Here is a 17039-nt window from a genome sequence, read left to right on the forward strand (position 1 = left end):
GTAAAACACCATTCAAAAACATACACAGCAATATTAACACATGCAATTTTATGTTTTAATATTATTATGATTCACAAAAAATTTGACCTCTTGACTAAAAACTGAAAAGTTTATACTCTACTTTCCCACTCCTGTTTCCCATACATGTGTAGTTGTGTGTGCATGTGTGTGTGCACATGTGTGTGCGTGTGTGTGTATGCATGTGTGTGTGTGTATGTGTATTTATTCAGCATCTATTCATTTGTCTTAAGCCCCTTAGGTTCAATGGATATATTCAGCTTCTTCCACCTGTAAGTAATTGCATAATTTTATTCGTAAGGTATATACACTGAACCATTTACAGGTAGGCAGAGCAACCTAGCCCAAGTCACACCCTCTTCTGGCATCGAAGTAAAACTTCACCCTCTGCCAACCCCCCTCCCTTCTTTCCCTTCACCTGCTTTGATCCCATTAGTAGTCCTAATACTTCTGGCATGTTATTCTTCATCCCAGAGTCTGCTTCATGAGGAAAGCTATCCACAGCAATGAGTTTACTCATGTTATTCTCACTTTTAAAGAAGAGTAAAATGAGACACAGAGAATAAATGCTTATTTAAGTTCTCTCAAGCATTTAGTAGTAGATCCAGTAACTAAATCCAGTTAGAGTCCAGAGTCACCACAACAGTTTTGTGTTGTTGATTCTAATCTTTAATACATACGTGCTATGCATAATAATTTAAATCATAAAAGCAGTTAAAAATCGTTCTCACTCCTGTTATATAGCAAGCATTTACTTGCTACCTAAGCAAACAAATATAGCAATAGTTTAAAAAAAAAACAAAAACAACGAAAAAAACAAGGCCGGGCAAGGTGGCTCATGCCTGTAATCCCAGCACTTTGGGAGGCTGAGGTGGGCGGATCACAAAGTCAGGAGATGGAGACCATCCTGGCTAACACAGTAAAACGCCATCCCTACTAAAAATACAAAAAAAATGGCCTAGGGTGGTAGTGGGTGCCTGTAGTCCCAGGAACTTGGGAGGCTGAGGTAGGAGAATAGCATGAACCTGGGAGGCGGAGTTTGCAGTGAGCTGAGATCGCGCCACTGCTGTCCAGTCTGGGTGACAGAGCAAGATTCCATCTCAAAAATAAACCAAGACAAAACAAAACAAGAAAAAAAACATAAAACAAAAAACAAACACAGCAGTCTTAGCCAGTTATCAGATTGTTTTTTTGCAGCCCCATATCCACCCTTCTTTGCCCTGTTTTGTGATACTGGGTCTGGATACTAAACTTTTCTCCTTTCTCGGCTGATGCAAGGCAAATGCATCAGAAAACATTTGCTTTCTGACTGTCTCCATTTTGATATCATTATACAATTTGACAGCCCAGTTGCCTGTGCTGCTGAGTACTAGAGGTGCCCTTGGGCCATGCTTTCCTCACCAGTGAGTCTTCCAATTATCTCTAACCAGCCACGTTGTCCAGCAATGTTGGTCCACTTACAGAAATTAGCTCTGGTCTATTACTGTTGGTGAGTTTTTTCATCTTTGGCAGGTGGCATTTTACTGTGGTAGCCATTTTCTTGGTGAAGACATCTGAGTCTTACCACTGGAGGGTGTCTCCTTGAGGGGAGGCAGCTCTCCTATTGTTTAGTTCTTTTATCGGACTCTCTTCCCTGGCCGAAAAATAGTAGCTGCTTTGTTGCACTTGCTATTTCTGGACCGTTCACAGTCCTCTTTTACCCCAAAGTTCATTACTAGTAACCTATGTTCTATTAGTTAATTATTCTGTATGTTAAATTTCCTGTAATCAAATAACTGGTATATTTTCTGCATCTAGATGGAAACCTGACACAAATGCTCTCCATCTCTAAACAATAAACTGACTTGTTAAACATACGCAAAATGCCTAAAGAGTATTAAATAAGTAATTGAACTTGACCAGGTATGGATTACTTGAGAATATAGAATTAAAATTAATTATCTATATTAACAGAGTAAAGAAAAATATGCTGTTACATCACTTCAAAAGATGCAAAAACACAATAAAAACAGTTGGTAAAATTAAACCTTTATTTTGCGTAAAATTCTTAATAATCTAGGAATAAAAGAACATTCCTTTAACAATTTGAGATTGTCTGTTAGAAAACAAAAATGATGCCATATCTACTATTTTCATATGAGGAACATCTCTGCTAGTGTCAGTAGTAAACAAACCTGCCCACTCTCACCTGATGTCTTAGTCTGTTTGTGCTGCTATGACAAAATACCACAGACTGGGTAATTTGTCAACAATATAAATGCATTTCTTTCAGTTCGGAAGCTGAGAAGTGTGAGATCAAGGCACTGGCCTGTTCAGTGTCTGTGAAGGCCCCGGTGTCCCTGCTTCCAAGATGATGCCTTGTGGCATCCTCTGGAGGGATGAACACGGGTCTGACATGGCAGAAGGAATAGAAGGAAAAAATGGCCAAAGCTAGTTTCCTCCTGCTCTTTTATAAGCACTAATCCATTTATGAGGGTAGAGTTTTCATGAATTAATCACTTCCCAGAGGCCTCATGTCTTAATACCACTACAGTGGAATTAAGTTTCAATATCTGAATTTGGGGAAGCATTCAGACTATACCACCTGACTATTCAACTTTGTACCTGAGTCTCTAGCCAGTGCTATGTGAGAAAAAAGTGAGATCTATTTTTAGAAGATAAGACTCAAAACATACAGTATATGTATATTGCCTACCTTAAAATTCCAAAATAATCAAGTCACATAACTTACAAACTAATAGGGGTTTGATAATTAGACCAAATAGAAAAACAACTTTAATCAAGTGTTGGTTTCTTGATATACTGTCAATAACCAATTAGAACATATAAGGAAATAACTGTTAGTAAGAATTGAACAAGCCCTCTACCAAGACAATGTTTTCCCATTTAAAGATGCAAAAAAGACCTGAATAAGTGGAGAGTGGCATACTGTGTTTTGAAGGTATATTTGTCCATTTTCACACTGCTGATAAAGACATACTCAAGACTGGGCAATTTACAAGAGAAAGAGGTTTATTGGACTTACAGTTCCACATGGGTGGAGAGGCTTCACAATCATGTTGGAAGTTAAGAAGCAGCAAGGCATGTCTTACATGGACGGCAGTAGGAAGAAAAAGAGAGCTTGTGCAGGAAGACTCCCCCTTAAAATAACCATCAGATCTCGTGAGACAGACTTACTATCATGAGAACAGCCCAGGAAAGACTGGCCCCCATGATTCCATTATCTCCCACCAGGGCCCTCCAACAACACGTGGGAATTCAAGATGAGATTTGGATAAAGACACAGTCAAACCATATCAGAAGGTAAACATCAAATAGCAAAAAGATATCAAATATTCTTAAATTACATGTTACCCAGTGAAATCTCAATAAAAAATCTAATAGCCTTTTAAATCTGAAGAATGCAGGAGCTGATTCTAAAGTTTCATAAATCAAAGTTTAAAAAGCACAAGGGCTGGGCATGGTGGCTCACGCCTGTGATCCCAGCACTTTGGAAGGCCGAGGTGGGCAGATCAAGAGGTCAGGAGATTGAGACCATCCTAGCTAACACAGTCAAACCTGGTCTCTAATAAAAATACAAGAAATTGGCCGGGCATGGTGGTGGGCACCTGTAGTCCTAGCTACTCAGGAGGCTGAGGCAGGAGAATGGTGTGAACCTGGGAGGCGGAGGTTGCAGTGAGCTGAGATTGCACCACTGTACTCCAGCCTGTGTGACCCATCCATCTCAAAAAAAAATAAAAATTAAAAAATTAAAAATAAAATAAAAAAATAAAAAACACAAGAATAGTCAAAACATTTAAAAAAGAAAAAAATACACTATCCATGAAATATACAAAACAGTATAATATGCTATTTAAAGTATTATAATATTTAAAATACTGTGATTCTGGAAAGCATAATAATGAAAAGTCCAAAATAAAAAAATCCAGGAAGATACTCATATTTGTGACTTTAGTTCATTATTTTAAATAATTAAGAAGTGGTTATTAAATTGTATTAGAAAAGTTCATTTGAAAAACAAAAGAAAAAGAGGATAAAAAAATCTCACAATATAAAAAACTAAAGTTCAGATGAAGGTGGCAAAGATGAAGCTCTTTCATAAACCAAAGTTTAATAAAGAACCTGACATCATGTTTTGATGTTTGGCTGCTGGCAGCCCTCAAGACTTACCACTCTCTCATCTCATTGTGCCTCACAAACTTAATAAGAAGCCTAGATGCTCTCTTCTTTGTCAATGGTGAGTGTTTTAAACCACATTGGTTAAACCAATGTGGTTACTACCCACATTGGGTACTATCAGCCCAGTCCCAGTTTCTAACCACCAAAAAAATCCAAAGCCAAGCACCCCTGGCTCTCTGAAGTCATTTTAGCAATTCTTTGGGAACAACCTCGCCCTCTCCAGAAAGCCTTGGTAGGTGCCTAATAAAGCTTTATACCCTCGTGTTGTGTGTGAGGTGTTATCAGCCTCGACATCTGATCCAAATTTGAATGGGTAGCTGGGGTCTATCATGACCTTGTGGGGAGGCCACAAGACAAAGCAGAATGTTGCAGGGTTGTTTTGTTTTGTTTTTGTTTTTGAGACAGAATCTTACTCTGCTGCCCAGGCTGAAGTTCAGTGGCACAGTCTCAGCTAACTGCAACCCCCTTCTCCCAGGTTCAAGCGATTCTTGTTCCTCAGCCTCCCAAGTAGCTGAAACTACAGGTGTGCACCACCATACCTGACTAATACCTCAAACTCCTGGGCTCAAGTGATCCACCCACCTCAGCCTCCCAAAATGTTAGGATTACAGGCATGAGCCACTGTGTGCAGCCTGACAAAGCAAATTGTAACTATTAAACCTGTAATTACCAATCTGACTGCAAGTGGCTAACATGGCCCAGTTGATTCCTTCAATCTCTGATCTTACTTTCTCAAAACAATCAAAATCTTTGTCAGCACTTATCTTCTTCTTTCTCTCTACAACTTATTTGATTTTTTTTCCTTAAAATTAGTACTGAGTCCTGAGAAATCCACCCACTTTGACATTGATGGGTCTTTAGTACTACCATTTTCTCATTAACCATAACAACTATACAAGACATGAGACCTAAACAGCAAATTCCTCTAATGTGGGGAAAAATGGGAGCTGTTGTTTGAGGAATTTTCTCTTGGTATTGTTGTCTAAGTGGCTAGGACATTTATTCCACAAACAATTTTTGAGGCTGAAATATCTGCAAGGTTACATGCTGAAAATACTACAGTGAACAAATATATATATATAAAAACTCCAAAAATTAAACTTCATGTCCTCATAGGATTTAAATTTTCATGGGATAATTAAACAATAGCTAAATAAACCAATGAATAAATAACATTCTTTTATATAATAATTATAAGATATTATTAGGTAATATTACCTAATTAGGTATTATTAGATAAAATATCTAAAATATAAGATAAAACTAAAATATCTGAAATGTAAGGGGGGGTTACTACAGTTAAGGTAGTTGGAGTAGACTTCCTTGAGGAGGTGACATTTGAGCAGAGAACTAAATAAAGTGAAAGGGTGAGTGAGGCAAACATTTGTGGGGTGAGCATTCTAGACTGAGGCAATGGTGGATGCAAAGGCCCTGTGACAGAGCATGACTGGGCTGTTTGAGAAGAATGCTAGTATGGTTTCAGCAGAAGGGACCATAGAGAAATAGGAAACATATTTAGGAAGGTTTCCAGGGAACCACACTATAAAAGAATACTGAGGACACTAGATTTTATTTGTATTATTATGAGAAACTATCAAAAAGCACTGAAATAGAAAATAGTATGATATGCTGATATATATATTTTGAAGAGATGACTTGAACTGTTGTATTGACTGAAGAGAGAAACAGAGTGAGGTTAGGAAGCTAGAACAGTGATGTTTAGGAGAGAACAGCTTGGCTTGGAGTAGGGAGGAAGAAAGAGAGGTGCTGAATATTCCTCACATTAGAGACAGGATGAGAAAATCATAAGGTTTGTCTCTCATCCCCTCAACACTGGAATTCTTGAGATAGGCAGCGTAACATTCTTTAGACTATGAGCCAGAGGAAATAGTTTATTTTTTATTTTTATTTTTTAAGTGCATTTCTTTTTTATTTAAAGAGAGCAAAAGCAACTCTTTTCCCTTTGTCATTACCATATTTTATTATATTTATTTATTTGTTTATTTATTTCATCAACTTTTATTTGAAGTTCAGGGGTGCATGTGCAGGATGTGCAGGTCTGTTACACAGGTAAACGTGTGCCCGTGTGGTTTGCTGCACAGATCATCCCATCACCAAGGTATTAAGCCCAGCATCCATTAGTTACTCTTCATGACACTCTCCCTCTCCCCACGCACCCCCCAGGCCCCAGGTGTGTGTTGTTCCTCTCTATGTGTTCTCATTTTTCAGCTCCAACTTATGAGAACATGCTGTGTTTTGTTTTCTGTTCCTGTGTTAGTTTACTGAGAATGATGGCTTTCAGCTCCATCCATGTCCCTGCAAAAGACATGATCTCATTCCTTTTTATGGCTGCATAGTATTCCATGGTGTATGTGTACCACATTTTCTTTATCCAGTCTATCACTGATGGGCATTTGGGTTGGTTCCATATCCTTGCTATTGTAAATATTGTTGCAACAAACATACGTGTGCATGTGTCTTTATAGTAGAATGATTTCTATTCCTTTTGGCATGTAACCAGTAATGGGATTGTGGGATCATATGGTCAGTTGGTTTTAGGTCCTTGAAGAATTGCCACACTCTCCTCTACAATGATTGAACAAATTTACATTCCCACCAACAGTGTAAAAGTGTTCCTATTTCTCCACAGCCCCGTGAAAATCTATTGTTTCTTGACTTTTTAATAATCACCATTCTGACTGGCATGAGATGGTATCTCATTGTGGTTTGGATTTGTATTTCTCTAATTATCAGTGATGTTCAGCTTTTTATCATATGTTTGTTAGCTGCATAAATGTCTTCTTTTGAGAAGTGTCTGTTCATATCCTTTGCCCACTTGTTGATTTTTTTTTTTTCTTGTAAATTTGTTTAAGTTTCTACTAGATTCTGAACATTAGACCTTTGTCAGATGGGTAGATTGCAAAAAATTTCTCCCATTCTGTAGGTTGCCTCTTCACACTGATGATAGTTTCTTTTCACAATATCGATTATTCCTATCCATGAGCATGGAATGATTTTCCATTTGTTTGTGTCCTCTATTATTTCCCTGAGCAGTGGTTTGTAATTCTTGAAGAGGTCCTTCACATCTCTTGTAAGTTGTATTCCTAGGTATTTTATTCTCTTCATAGCACTTGTGAATGGGAGTTCATTCATACTTTGACTCTCTGCTTGTTTATCGTTGGTGTATAGGAATGCTTGTGATTTTTGCACATTGATTTTATACCCTGAGACTTTGCTGAAGTTGTTTATCAGCTTAAGGAGCTTTTTGGCTGAGATGATGGGGTGTTCTAAATATAGAATTATGTTATCTGCAGAGACAATTTGACTTCCTCTCTTCCTATTTGAATAATCTTTATTTCTCCCTCTTGCCTGATTGCCCTGGCCAGAACTTCCAATATTATGTTGAATAGGAGTGGTGAGAAAGGGCATCCTTGTCTTGTACCGGTTTTCAAAGGGAATGCTTCCAGCTTTTGCCAATCAATATGATATTGGCTTTGTGTTTGTCATAAATAGCTCTTATTATTTTGAAATATGTTCTCTAAATACCTAGTTTTGTTGAGAATTTTTAACATGAAGGGATGTTGAATTTTATTAAAGGTCTTTTCTTCATCTATTGAGATAATCATGTGACTTTTGTCTTTGGTTCTGATTATGTGATGGATTATGTTTATTGATTTGCATATGTTGGACCAGCCTTGCATCCCAGGGATGAAACTGACTTGATCATGATGGGTAAGTTTTTTTAAGTGCTGCTGGATTCAGTTTGCCAGCTGCAACATCTGAACCTAGTGAGGATTTTTGCTTCGATTTCTATCAGGGATATTAGCCTGAAGTTTTCTGTTTTTGTTGTGTCTCTGCCAGGTTTTGGTATCTGGGTGATGCTGGCCTCATAAAATGCGTTAGGGAGGAGTCCCTTTTTTTCAATTATTTGGAATAGTTTTAGAAGTAATGGTACCAGCTCCTCTTTGTATCTCTTGTAGAATTCAGCTGTTAATCCTTCTAATCCTGGGCTTTTTTTTTGTTGTTGTTGTTAATAGACTATTAATTACAGCCTCATTTTCACAACTTGTTATTGGTCTATTCTGGGATTCGACTTCTTCCTGGTTCAGTCTTGGGAGGGTATATATGTCCAGGAATGAATCCATTTCTTCCAGATTTTCCAGTTCATTTGCATAGAGGTGTTTATAGTATTCTCTACGGGTAGTTTGTATTTCTGTGGGGTCAGTGGTAATATCCCTTTATCATTCTTTATTGTGTCTATTTGATTCTTCTCTCTTTTCTTCTTTGCTGCTCTAGCTAGCAGTCTATGTATTTTGTTAATCTTTTCAAAAAAACACCTCCTGGATTCACTTTTTTAAAAGAGTTTTTATGTCTCTATATCCTTTGTTTCTACTCTGATCTTATTTCTTGTCTTCTGCCAGCTTTTGGATTTATTTGCTCTTGCTTCTCTAGCTCTTTTGTGATGTTAGGGTGTTGGTTTGAGAACTTTCTAGCTTTCTGATGTTGGCATTTAGTGCCATAAATTTGCCTCTTAACATTGCTTTATCTGTGACCCAGAGATTCTGGTATTTTGTCTCTTTGTTTTCACTGGTTTCAGTGAACTTCTTGATTTCTGTCCTTAATTTCATTATTTACTCAGGAGTCACTCAGGAGCAGGTTGTTCAATTGCCATGTACTTGTGTGGTTTTTAGTGAGTTTTTAAATCCTGAGTTCTAATTTGACTGCATTGTGTTATTGTGTACGGAATTGGTGGGTTCTTGGTCTCTCTGACTTCAAGAATGAAGCCGTGGACCCTCGTGGTGAGTGTTATAGTTCTTTAAGATGGTGCATCCAGAGTTTTTTCCTTCAGATGTTCAGATGTGCCCAGAGTTTCTTCCTTCTGGTGGGTTCATGGTCTTGCTGGCTTCAGGAGTGAAGCTGCAGACCTTCACAGTGAGTATCATAGCTCTTAAAGGTGGCACGGACCCAAAGAGTGAGCAGCAGCAAAATTGATTGCAAAGAGCAAAAGAACAAAACTTCCACAGCATGGAACAGGACCCTAGTGGGTTAGCTGCTGCGGCTCAGGTGGCCTGCTTTTTATTTGGCCCCACCCACATCCTACTGATTGGCCCATTTTACAGAGAGCTGATTGGTCCATTTTACAGACACTGATTGGTCTGTTTTACAGAGAGCTGATTGGTCAGTTTTGACAGAGCGCTGATTGGTGCATTTACAAAGCTTTAGCTAGACGCAGAGAGCTGATTGGTGTATTTACAATCCTTTAGCTAGACACAAAAGTTCTCCAAGTCCCCACTAGATTAGTTAGACACAGAGCACTGATTGGTGCATTTACAAATCTTGAGCTAGACACAAAGCACTGATTGGTGCATTTACAAACCTTGAGCTAGACACAGAGTGCTGACTGGTGCATTTACAAACCTTTAGCTAGACAGAAAAGTTCTCCAGGTTCCCACCTCACCCAGAAGCCCAGTCAGCTTCACTTCTCAATTGCACTTGCCCCGGGACTTTGAGTCCCCTGGTCAAGCCCATCAGGTGCCGGCCAGCCCCGCCAAGTGTGGGGCCCACTGAGCTGGAGCCCACCTGGAACCCACACCGGGCTGTGAGCACCGTGCAGCCCCAGCTACTGCCTGTGCCTCTCCCTCTACACCTCCCCCTGAGCAGAGGGAGCCAGCTCCAGCCTCGGCCAGCCCCAGAGAGGGGCCCCCACAGCGCAGCAGCAAGCTGAAGGGCTCCTGGAGCATGGCCAGAGCAGATGCTGAGGCCAAGGAGGTGCCGAGTGTGAGCAAGAACTGCTAGCACGTTATCACCTCTCGTTATGAGAGACTGTTTGTTATGATTTCAGTTCTTTTGCATTTGCTGAGGAGTGTTTTACTTCCAATTATGTGGTCAATTTTAGAATAAGTGCCATGTTGTACTGAGAAGAATTAATTTCTGTTGATTTGGGGTAGATAGTTCTGTAGGTGTCTATTAAGTCCACTAGATCCAGAACTGAGTTCAAGTCCTGAATATCCTTGTTAGTGTACTGTCTCATTGATCTGTCTAATATTGACAGTAGGGTGTTAAAGTCTCCCACTATTATAGTGTGGGAGTCTAAGTCTCTTTGTAGGTCTCTAAGAACTTGTTCTGTGAATCTAGGTGCTCCTGTATTGGGTACATATATATTTAGGATAGTTTCCTCTTCTTGTTGAATTGATCCCTTTACCATTAAATAATGCTCTTCTTTGTCTTTTTTGATCTTTGTTGGTTTAAAGTCTGTTTTGTCAGAGACTAGGATTGCAACCCTTATTTTTTTTATTTTTATTTTTTTGCTTTTCATTTACTTGGTAAAATTTCCTCCATCCCTTTGTTTTCAGCCTGTATGTCTTTGCATATAAGATGGATCTCCTAAATAACTTCTCATGGAGTATCTTAGTGATGTTCTCTGTATTTCTTGAATTTGAATGTTGGCCCGTCTTGCTAGGTTGGGGAAGTTCTCCTGGACAATAACCTGAAGTGTGATTTCCAGCTTGTTTCCACTCTGCCCCTCTCCTTCAGGTACTCCAATCTATCGTAGGTTCAGTCTCTTTACATAGTCTCATATTTCTTGGAGGCGTTGTTTATTCCTTTTCATTCTTTTTTCTCTAAACTTGTCTGCATGCCTTATTTCAGCAAGGTGGTCTTCAAACTCTGATATCCTTCCTTCTGCTTAGTCAGTGTGGCTATTGATACTTATGTATGCTTCACGAAGTTCTCTTGCTGTGTTTTTCAGCTCCATCAAGTCATTTATGTTCCTCTCTAAACTGGCTATTGTAGTTAGCAGCTCCTCTAACCTCTCGTCAAGGTTCTTAGCTTCTTTGCATTGTGTTAGAACATGCTCCTTTAGCTCAGCAGAGTTTGTTACTACACATCTTCTGATGCCTACTTCACTCAATTTTTCCATCTCATTCTCCATTCAGTTCTGTGCCCTTGCTGGAGAGGCATTGCAATCATTTGGAGGAAAAGAGGCTTTTGGGTTTTCAGCATTTTTCATTGATTCTTTCTCTTCTTCATGAGTTTGCTTAGTTTTGATCTTTGAGGCTGCTGACCCTCGAATGGGGTTTTTGTAGGGACTTTATTTGTTGTTGTTAACGTTGTCATTGTTGCTTTCTGTTTATTTGTTTTTCTTTCAATGGTCAGGTCCCTCTTCTGTAGGGCTGCTGCGAATTGCTGGGGGTTTACTTCAGGCTCTCTTCATCTGGCTTGCTCTTTTGCCTGGGAGGAGCAAGGAGGCTGGAGAACAACAAAGATGGGTGCCTTCTCCTTCCTCTGGGATCTCTGTCTTCGAAGGACACAACCCTTGTTGGAATTGGGTGTCACAGGGAACAGGACCCGCTTAATGAAGCACTTTGACTGTCCCTTAGTGGAAGGGGTGTGCTTCGCTGGGGGGAAACCCACTTATCTGGGCTTCCTGGATTCCTCAGAATTAGCAGGAGGAAAGAGTAAGTCTGCTGGTCCGCAGAGACTGCGGCCCCACCTTCCCGTAGGGGCTCAGGCCAATGGAGATCAGAGTTTTGTCCCTGAGGCCCTGGCTGGAGTTGTTGGAGTTCCTGCAGGGAGGCCCCGCCCAGTGAGGAGGGATGGATCAGGGTCAGGCCTGAAGAGGCACTCTGGTCAGAGTCTGCCACAGCTGGTATGTTGGGCTGTGGAGGACACCTCTTGGGACCAAACCGTCCAGTCTCCCTAACTCCAGCAGGGGAAAAGCATGGCCTGGAGCTATAGAGATGGCAGCTGCCATTCCCTCACCCAGGGAGCTTAGTGTGTTAGGCAGCAATCAGTCCCAGTGTTGGCTCTTGCCCTTCCCCACAAGGAGCTCAATTGGCTTAGAGAGCAAGCAGCGGCAGCTATGGTGCTGGTTGCCTCTCCCCTAGGGAACTCAGCCCACTTAGGCAGATTCTACCTGAGAGGCTATTGAGAATCCGCATGACTCTGGGCTTGGGAGCCTAGGCCCCTGTGGTGTGGGTTCATGAGTGTATCTTGTGATCCATGGGTTGTACAGTTCTGTGGAAAAGGCATGGTTTCCCCAATTGGGTAGGGCTCGCTCATTGCCTCCCTTGGCTGGGGGGTGGCAGGGTCTTCTGTCCCATGTGGCTCTCAGGTGAGCTCTTGGACCACACTGTTCTTCTGTCCTATCCTTGGGTCATGGCAGCCACCTTGTCAGTTCTGATGAGAGAACCTGGATACTTCAGTTGCTGGTGCAGGATTCACGTGCTATTATAGTTCTTTTCGAATGGGGCTTCTGATCACTGTGGCTTCTAATCAGCCTTCTTGCCCGCCCCTCCCACCCCACACCTGTTGCCTTTCAATAGACTGGACTTTCTTCAGTCTTAGCAAGACTTAAAACACTTATGAAGGGAGAATGGGAGAAAAGCAAGCTAGTCTATATCAGTTCGGGGCTACATCTACAATATTATGGTAAAAACTGCAATTACTTTTGCACCGACCTAATAGTATTCACATGCTGCAGCCTAGTTCATTAGGAATCTAGAGTGGGCTTTGAAAGCAAAACTTTCTAACTTATATCTTATTCAATCTTCCTTTATCTGCTATGGTTGTTTGTGCATAAATCTACGCTGAGGAACTATTCCAGCAGTGGTGGCTGGTGAATGGCAGGTGCTTGGGTGCTGTTATCTGCCCTGGGCAAAGACCACCTTCATGTTATTTCTTAAATATACAACACCCTTTAGCATAACTCTTGTCCACAGATTTTACAACTATAATCTGCAGCCATGATTCTTGCTAATGCTTATGAAATGAAATTTTCAAAGTGATTGAATTATCAATTAGTTGGTGAGTAATTAATGTTCTGTCCCTATAAAGTAGAAAAATATGGGAGGATATCTAACTTTAGAAAAAGAGAAGTAGTAAGTCAATAAAGAACTTCAAGAAGTACCATTTAAAAATAGGATTCACAAAGAAAATAGCATGATGTGCAACAATCGTATATAGCAGTTGAGGTGGTTACTGCATGTTTGGGCATTCTAACAAATGAAAGATGCGATACATAAAAACATTGTTCCTAAATTTTGCTGATTTATTCAACAACTACTTTTCATAATTGTTGTGGATTGTTCTAGGCACTGAGGTTACAGCCACTAAAGGGAGAAAAGCACCTTGTCATTTGGGATAAAACTAGATATATCTATACTTTAAGCCTACATATTCTGTTACTGGCTGTACCAAAGGAATCTAAATTTAAAAGCTGTGTATATAGCCCAACTGAGTAACCATCAGTATGAAATATAGTTCTTAATCTATGATTGGCAACGAATCATCAAAATCATTTTCAAACTCCAAGAACAGCTATAGCATTTATATCAATAAATATCATAGGAAGTCACAAGACTCTGTTTCTCACCTTTTCTCAGTCTTCACTGCTCATAACATTAATATTATAAACCGTCCTTATTCTCCAGAGAATTATCTATTTTAAGTCATCCATCATCACCTCTGCCACATTACTTATGTATATTTTATTACTTAAGAAAAAAGAAATTAAATATCCAAAATGAAATTTGTATCATTTTAGGGACTTAAATCTTTAAAACAAGGGCATTCAGAACAAGGACTGAGTTTATAGTCACTATTTTCTGCTCTATCTAGGCATTGTTCAGAATTTCAATCATAAAATGCTCAATATTCTGGCTAATATACTTTGCTTTTGAACACCGAGTTACACAGTTAATTATATGTAGAAAGCTTTAGAGGTGACTACAAGGGGCACTTTTCCTTCACTGCTTTAATACATACTACATTTTAATTGATCAAAATTTCTAATATTGTAAAAATACATTTAGGAATGATAATTATTTAAAGAAATATTCTGACTTCCATTTTGAATATTTGAAAAATTAGGCTGCCTGGTTAAGTCTCTATAATCTATTTAAGAAAATAGTTATGTAAATACAGAAATGTTTAACTGCAAGGTATAAATTTAGGAAAGTTATAGTCACATGATTCAGTATTGGAAAAGCGTTCCCATAAAAAGTTATGTTCTTGTATTCTTCAACCACCATGACAATGCATAGGGTCCATAGCGATTCTTTATAAATGCTGACCATCATCTCCCACCACCAACCCTCCCACATCGCAGGTCTTCTCATGTCCCATTAACAACTTCATTGTACAGGACTCTGTACTATGAAACATCCTGGAAATCTATTAAAGGGTCTTGCAGACCCACATCCAGGAACAGAGCCCTTTGCTCCTCCCTCAGAATGAATGGACACCAGAAATCAGATGTTTATGCCCAAGAAAAGCAGGATTTTGTTCAACACTTCTCCCAGATTGTTAGGGTGCTGACTGAGGAAAGATGGGGCACCCAGAGACAGAAGATGTTATTGCCCAGCTCAAGGAGGTCCTGGAGTACAATGCCATTGGAGGCAAGTATCCCCCAGGTTCAACGGTGCTAGTACCATTTGGGGGAACTGATGGAGCCAAGGAAACAGGATGCTGATAGTCTCCAACAGGCCCTGACTGTGGGCTGGTGTGTGGAACTGCTGCAAGCTTTCTTCCTGGTGGCAGATGACATCATGGATTCATCCTTCACCTGCCGGGGACAGATCTGCTGGTATCAGAAGCCGGGCATGGATTTAGATGCCATCAATGATACTATCCTTCTGGAAGCATGTATCTACCACCTGCTGAAGATCTATTGCCAGGAGCAGCCTTATTACCTGAACCTGACAGAGCTCTTCCTGCAGAGTTCCTATCAGACTGGGATTAGGCAGACCCTGGACCTCATCCCAGCCCCCCAGGGCAATGTGGATCTTGGCAGATTCACTGAAAAGAGGCACAAATATATTGTCAAGTACAAGACAGCTTTCTACTCCTTCTACCTTCCTGTAGCTGCAGCCATGTACATGGCAGGAATTGATGGCAAGAAGGAGCACACCAATGCCAAGAAAATCCTGCTGGGGATGGGAGAGTTCTTTCAGGTTCAGGATGATTAGCTTGACCTCTTTGGGGACCCCAGTGTGACAGGTGAAGTTGACAGTGACATCCAGGACCAAAAATGCAGCTGACTGGTGGTTCAGTGTCTGCAACAGGCCACTCCGGAACAATATCAGATCCTGAAGGAAAATTCAGGCAGAAGGAAGCCAAGAAGATGGCCCGGGTGCAGGCACTATATGAAAAGCTGGATCTGCCAGCCATTTTCTTGCAATATGAGGAAGACACTTACAGTCACATTATAGGACTCACTGAAGAGTATGCAGCGACCCTGCCCCCAGCATCTTTCTGGGGCTTGCGCACAAAATCTACAAGTGGAAAAAAGTGACCTAGAGACAGCAAGGGAGGCAAGAGGAGGCACTCAATAAATAAATTATTGTGGGAAAAAAGGGGGGCATGCATACCATAGTTTTAGGGGGTAAGCAAATGTGCATCTGTAGAAGGACAGAGATTGAGAATCCATCCCTACAATTCACAACGCATGGTATATAAAGTGGCCATTGCCATTGCACTCTTAATTTTATGTTACTAACACATATATTTGGAGTCGAAATGTACTAGTTATAGTACAGTATATTCCATGATGTAAAGTATGTAATAAGAATGGGTTTGTAAGAAAGGATATAGGATCAGGATACTCTGAGAGTTAATGTTGTTGAGTGAGAAGCATTATAAACAGCTTATAATAATCTGAGATTAAATTACCTGCATAGAAGGCACAGCAACCTGTAAAAGAAGAACATTTTTTCTCAATCTAATAGTGGTAACACTAGCTAAACAATAGCTACTAATATTAAAAATTGTACTTATGGTTTGAAAGTCAACTAAACTTATAATTTAAAATCTAAGAGGAAGAAAATTTTGTCAAGATTTTGCTCAACCATGTAGACAGTGAGATGTCAGCAAGAAAGATGCAACATTTTATTTGTATGTGTGCAGCATATTATCTATTTTTGTCCAAGATCGGGAGAAAATAAGACTTGTTAAAAGCTTCATTACAGTAAGCAATAGAAAAAGTCTATTCCAGATTTATTGGAAAACTCTATTTATAAAATACAAGACAAATTTTGGAAAGCACTTTTTTTTCAGTAAAATTCAATAAAATATGGGCTCTACTAAACACATGAACAAAATTATATTATAATGACTGAAATGGAAAGTTATCCATAAATGTGGAAGGGGATAAGAAAGCTGAATGAAGTAAAAAATATAAAAGGAAACTAAAATGCAATTGTGCATGTGGTTTTTAACAGAAATAACAATATACAGAAGTGACTCTGTAACAAAATCTGAATCTTGATTTCAATTCTAATGTGTTAATTGAATCCAGAAGTCAGAGAAAAATAGCCAATAAGCAGAAAATATCCAAATAAGATAATGGATATTTATATAAGAGAAAAATCCAATGTAAGTTCATATTTATAAAAATAATATTAGAACAAATATAAGAAAAGCCATAATCAAAGATAAAACAGACATAAGCTTCCTGAGTTAAAGAAATGCCTGATTTTAAAGATTGACGTGAATCACTGTATAATAGAAAAAATCAATGAAAAGAGAACAATTTGTTCAAACTTATGCTGATGAAGTTAATATTCAGAGTAATAAAGATAATAAATCAACATTATATGGGCCACACTTATGGAAATATAATAAAGGAATTAAAATGCATAAATGGAATTGCTATTGTGTTAAGAGCATTTTCTCATATCCTTAAATATTCTTTTAAAAATGTTATTTTCATGCTTCATCACATGTACATACCAGGATTGAGTTAGAGTTTTTCTGTTAGTGGACATTTGGGTTATTAAAAGTGGTTTGCATTTTAAAATAGCTATGTTATAGGTTTTATATGCATATTCGTATAGCATCTATTC

The 17039-nt window shown here is 39.3% G+C and overlaps 1 pseudogene; it reads left to right on the forward strand.

Moving 5' to 3' along the window:
• The first annotated feature begins 14396 nt into the window (after positions 1 to 14396).
• LOC104664473 lies at positions 14397 to 15495 on the forward strand (annotated as a pseudogene).
• The last annotated feature ends 1544 nt before the right edge of the window (positions 15496 to 17039 follow it).

The sequence above is a fragment of the Rhinopithecus roxellana genome, chromosome 8 (genome assembly GCF_007565055.1).
Source record: "Rhinopithecus roxellana isolate Shanxi Qingling chromosome 8, ASM756505v1, whole genome shotgun sequence".
NCBI classification, from domain to species: Eukaryota; Metazoa; Chordata; class Mammalia; order Primates; family Cercopithecidae; genus Rhinopithecus; species Rhinopithecus roxellana.